Here is a 5,747-nt window from a genome sequence, read left to right as displayed (position 1 = left end):
ACTTGCCCAGAATATGTTATTTTGTAGGTAAAGCAGAAAAGGGGAAAAATATTAAAAAGGGAAGAAGTAAAAAAACAAAAACAAAAACAAAAACAAAAACAAAAAAACGGGAAGAAGTAAGTATTACCTTAAGCAGCGAGCCTCGAATTTTAGTCTCCATAAGAACTATCTGGAGAATTTGTTAAAATTTTTGTTTTCTGGACCTCACCCTATCCTCATCCTTTGAGAAACGCTTGGCTGGAGGAGGAAAGGTAAGTGTTTTGGGCTGCACAGGTATAGATGTGTGTTCTGTCATGCCAGATTCAGACCACACTGGATTTGCTCTAGTGAATCAAATGCTTCTGGATTCAGTTAAGTCATTAGGACAAAATTTTTTTTTTCAGAGAGTTTACATTTGCAGTGCTTAGGCTTGCAAAATGAGACACATAAAGAAGCCCTCCTCCTACCAGCAGAATTAAAGCTTTTTCTTCTCTTCACAGATTGAAGCAGTTCAAGTGAGATTCTGTGAGTTTTCTTAGGCAGTCACCAAAGAGCATTAGCCATAAAAAGTAAGTCCATCAGTAAACGACTTGCTCCAAGTTATTGGTGGAACATTAAGTTTTTTGTTTTGTTTGGCGGGGAAGGGAGAGGGAGAGGAGGTTCAATTATAATACACAGAAGCAATCAAATATGGGATTTTTGATTCTGGAAAATAATGTCAAAAACACAACTGAAAAAGGCCTCTCTCTTTTTCCTACAGTTGCAGTTTGATGTTAGCCTAACTTTTAAAATTTTGTTTTTAAAGTAACTTTTAAAGGACCATATCTAATTTTTCATGGCCTTTTTTTTTTTAAATGAGAAGGAAAGTGAAATAAACTCCTAGCCTTGCTTATTATTTTATTATCTCCAGAACATTTTAACTACCCTAAGTTTTGGGATAACACAAATTAGGCTGCTGACTAATCTGTCAACGTTGTAGAAAGAGTGGAAAGTGAACAAGAGTTGGGAGTTTTGATTCCAGTGGCACCAGTTTCATGAGGGTTTTGGGTAGGACCCAAAAGTGCCACACATCAAAACAGTAGCTGTTTTCTCCAGGCCACGTGCTTATGCTCAGGCCAAGAACTCTGAACCCAAGGCACAGGTTGACCTTCGAGAGCTGTGAGCCCCTTCCACCAGCCCAAGGGGATGACTCGGGGATTTCAGATGTCCAGGGTTGCCACAGCATCATACCTCATCTAAAATGGGATCCTCTTTGCAGGATGAAAAGAAGAGCTCCTTTGTCTTCCCCTTTCAGCAGGGGAAGAGGGTTTGGCCCAGCCAAGGGGCAGGATGCAGATGGGAAGGAAGGAGTCCCAGGCCCACTTTCTTTCAGCTTTGCCAACCTAGACAACTGGAAAACCTGGGCCAGCAGTCCTGTTACTAAGAGTGTTGTTCAAAAGCACAAAACAAGTGTAGCCACTTTGGAAAATAGTCTGGCGGTTTCTTACAAAACTTGCCATACAGTCCAGCAATTGCATTCCTTGGTATTTGCCCAATGAGTTGAAAACTTATGTCCATACAAAAACATGCACATAAATGTTTATAGCAGTTTTATTCATAATTGCCAAACTTGGAGGCAACCAAGTTGTCTCTCAGTAGGTGAATGGATAAACTGTGGCACATCCATTCAATGGAGTATTATTCACTGATAAAAAGAAATGAGCTCTCAAGCCACGAAAAAACATGGAGGAAGGCCGGGCAAGGTGGCTCAGGCCTGTAATCCTAGTACTCTGGGAGGCTGAGGCAGGAGGATCCCTTGAGGCCAGGAGTTCAAGACCAGCCTGAGCAAGAGTGAGAACCCGTCTCTACTAAAAAATAAAAAATTAGCCAGACATGGTGGCATGTGCCTATAGTCCCGGCTGCTTGGGAGGTCGAGGTAGGAGGATTGCTTGAATCCAGGGGTTTGAGGTTGCAGTGAACTATGATAGTGCCACTGCACTCTAGGCTGGCGACAGAGTGAGAGCCTGTCTAAAACAAACACACAAACAAACAAACAAACCCCACAAGACATGGAAGAACTTTAAATGCATATTACTATACTAAAGAAGCCAATCTGAAAAGGCTGTGTATGGTGTGATTCTGAGTATATGACATTCCTGAAAAGGCAAATCTATGGAGACAGTAAAAAGATCAGTGGTGGCCAGGGTTTCGGGAGAGGGAGGGATGAACAGATAGAGCACAGGGGATTTTTAGGGCAGTGAAACTATTCTGTATGATACAGATATGTAATATTGGATACAGGCCACGCCATGGATTTGTCAAAACCCACAGAATGGACAATATCAAGAGTGAACCCTAGTGTAAACTATGGACTTTAGTTAAAAATAATGTATCAGTACTGGCTCATGAGCTGTAACAAATGCACCACACGGACGCAAGATGTCGATAATAAGGGAAATGGGTGTGTCGGGGGGAGCGTGAGCGGGTGTATGGGAACCCTCTGTACTTTCCACTCTATTGTTCTGTAAACCTAAAACTGCTCGAAAAAAAAGTTTACTAATTAAAAACACACACAAGCCTCTTGCCTTGGCCAGGACCCCAGACCCTATTGCAACACTGTCAGCTGGGCTTAGTTTTCCTGTTGGTTTGCAGCCCTGAGTTTTCTGATCTCCAGAGGACGATGGCTATCAGACATGTTCGTTCCTCCCTGTCGGCCTCCTTAGAAACCACCTGCAATAATAGATAAACTCTGTCCGTGTCAAGAATGTTTTGGCTTCCCTCACAGGTTTACCCCCAACACCTGAGCCTGTGTATGTCTGAGTGACGACTTAGTCGTCTTTGAAATGGAAATGATGGCATCGTCTGTCTTTACACTTGTTCTCATGCAACTCATATTTACCAAGTTCCTACCCTGTGCTGGGCACTGTTCCCGGCACTAGGGATGCTACCGGGAAGAAAAGAGACAAAATCCCTGCCCCTGTGGGCTTCCATTCTGGCAAGTACGTTAATGAGAAAACCCATGATGTTCTAAGGCAGTAGGTGCTTGATAAACACCAGCCACTGCGGCAGTGAGCCCTCTGCCTCCATCGGGACAAGGGCTTGGCAGGAAATGTCTGTGCAAACACCACAAATGCCATCCCCAGGCAGGCTGCAGTGACTCCAGACCCCAGCAGATGGCAGCCGCTGCAGACACATCCACGGTGGCCCTGAGTGCCTGCCAGGGGGAGGAGGGACGGGCTGATGGATGCACGGCTCAGGCGCTTATCCTCTGGATCACAACAAAAGCCTGTTCTTTCCTCCTGAAAACAGAGCTCCTTATCTTATCGCATCATCTCTTGCTTTGTCCTTTTCAAAAGCAGCCACTTAACCCCCTGCAGCAGGGAGACAAATCCTTCCTTGCCCTGCAAGTCACACCTGAGGTTTCCTCTGCAGAATCTGAGAGCTGAAACGGGCTGAGACTCCAGTGGGTTCAGAGGATTGCAGCGTCAAAGCCTATGCGGTAATATCCGAGCAGGAGCGAGGAGGAGAATTGTCTGAAAGGTTGAAGACGACCCTCAGAGCTCTTCCTGGCATGAACAGATCGGGGGTGCAGGTATCCCCAAGTTCTGGGAGCAGCCAGATATCTGGACTTTGGTGTGATGTTGCCCCATTTTTAAAGCACACTGGTGCCCCCAAGACCTTGTCTGCCAACTGGATTTGCCTTGTGTCCTCTGGGTGGTCATGACCCCTATTAGTTCGCTTCAGCATTTCCAGATAAGTTATGAGTCCTCATGAAAGTGCAGAGAAGAGTAATAACTTGCCCAAGGCCACCCAGCGAGTTGGGCACAGCCCAGAGCCAGACTGAGTTCCCTCTGCTGCTTCTGCCTGTAAAACTGTCCCACCGACAGTAATTGGTGTGTGTGTCTGGGAAGAAAAGCAAAGTGGTTAAAATATGGAGCATAGCCCAAGATAACTTCAACTGGCATTATTCCTCCTCAGCTATAGAGAGAAGCACCACCATGGAGAGCACTGAACATTGAGCATTTATAACACTACGTGCCAGGCCCTGGGCCGAGCACTTTCCATGGGCTAACTCACAGAATTCTCACTTCCCGGCCCAGGAAAGCGTCATCACACCCAGTTCCTCACGTGGGAAGGGGGGCCTGGGCAATCTGCTCAGAGTGGCTGTGAGTGGGAGGATCTCAATCCTTCTTTGCTTTGAGAAGGAAATGATCAGAGGAGGGCTCTCATCCTGACTTCTTGGCCACCCCAGAGAGGAGGCTGCAAAGGTGGTCCCCTGAGATGGGGGAGCCCGGACCCAGCTCTGCTGGGGCTCGGAGAGAGTGTCCCCTCCCCACCTGTCTTGCAGACCTCACAGCTGACAACTTTCCGCCTTTCTGCATCCTCAGGTAACCCTCCAGGGGACGGTGACAAATGACACAGGAAAGAGAAATAGGCCGAGACTAGGAAAACTGTGGGAGGCAGGGTCAGAAATTGGCTCTGGCCTCCTGGCAGGGAATGACCCCAAGTAATCCCTGGGGACGCCAGTGAGGCAGTGGGGTGGTGGAGGGCAGCAGAGGAGACTGGTGGAAGTGGGTGGATGTCTGCTGCTTCTGCCAGGCCACCAGGGACACAGCGTGTGGTCCTGGGGCAGGCGGATAAGGGTGGTTAGAGTCCTGCCCTTCCTGTCTCTCTCTGTTCAAACCTCTTCAAATGTCTCGTCTCACAATAACTCACTTCCCCCTCTCCTACCTCACACTCAGACACACGCTAAATAGTCAGTGCTTTTCTGGTGTTCTCTGGCTTGCCAGAGCCTGCAGAGTCGTGGTGCTGTATCTGGGCTATCCCTTCTCGGCATTTACTAGCTGATTGCTCAGTCAAGTCTCTTAATCTCCCCAAGGCTCAGTTTTCTCATCTATACAATGGGGATAACAATACTTAACTTAAGGGTATGGTTCTTGTGGGCTTTAGGGATTGGCTTGGCGGGGCGCCGGGCTTGTTTTGGTTAAAAATTTTTTTCGGCCCTTTTTATTTTTGGTTATTTGGGTTGGGTTTTTGGGCTTGCCCTTTTCCTTTCTCCCAAACAAGAACGACACTAATCTTCTGGTTCTACACTCTGGGTGAGCTTTGTCAATGAAGGAAAAACCAATCAAGAAAACTAATTCACAAAAAATGTTTTAAGTGGAAAATAATGGTTTAAAGTGTCCCCTGCTCCCAGGGCAAGATTTGCATTTTAGCAGAATTTTTCAATGCCTTCAGTTGAAGGGGTGAGGAATGAAGGGCGTGGGGAAGTCAGGCTGCCAGTGTCAACCGTGCAGCTAAGGCTGAGGACACGAGGAAGTAGAATACAGACACTGTCTTTTGGAGTCACTTCCTTCGCCCCTTTACTTTCTACGCTTCCCCTCCACCCCCGAATAATTAGAGTTAGAGACAAGAACTGTGCTTTTCCTCTCTTTATCTTTATTTCTTAATGTGTAAGGTGATATAATAACAATTACACCTATGTCCTAGGGTTATGTCCATGTACAGCTCTCGCCACTGTGCCTCACACCTGCGAAACACCATGTATGGGTTAGTCGTATTAATTACCAGGTTGGCCTTAGTTTTCAGTTCCTACAAATGTGACATCTTACTGAATGTTATTCTTTCTGTTCAAACTTGCATTTGAAGATACTTGCATATCATGTTTCCTGAAATCTTGACGGCCTCTCAAATGCCACATACATTTGGATTCAGGGGAGAACCAGACTTAATCTATGCTCTAGAGTTAGCATAAGGCAGTTTGATATATTGGGAAGGACATCAGAGCT

The sequence above is a fragment of the Propithecus coquereli genome, unplaced genomic scaffold (assembly GCF_000956105.1).
Source record: "Propithecus coquereli isolate 6110/MARCELLA unplaced genomic scaffold, Pcoq_1.0 Scaffold391, whole genome shotgun sequence".
In the NCBI taxonomy this organism is placed as follows: Eukaryota; Metazoa; Chordata; class Mammalia; order Primates; family Indriidae; genus Propithecus; species Propithecus coquereli.
The sequence above is the reverse complement of the archived record's forward strand: the minus strand, read 5'-3'. Positions refer to the sequence as shown.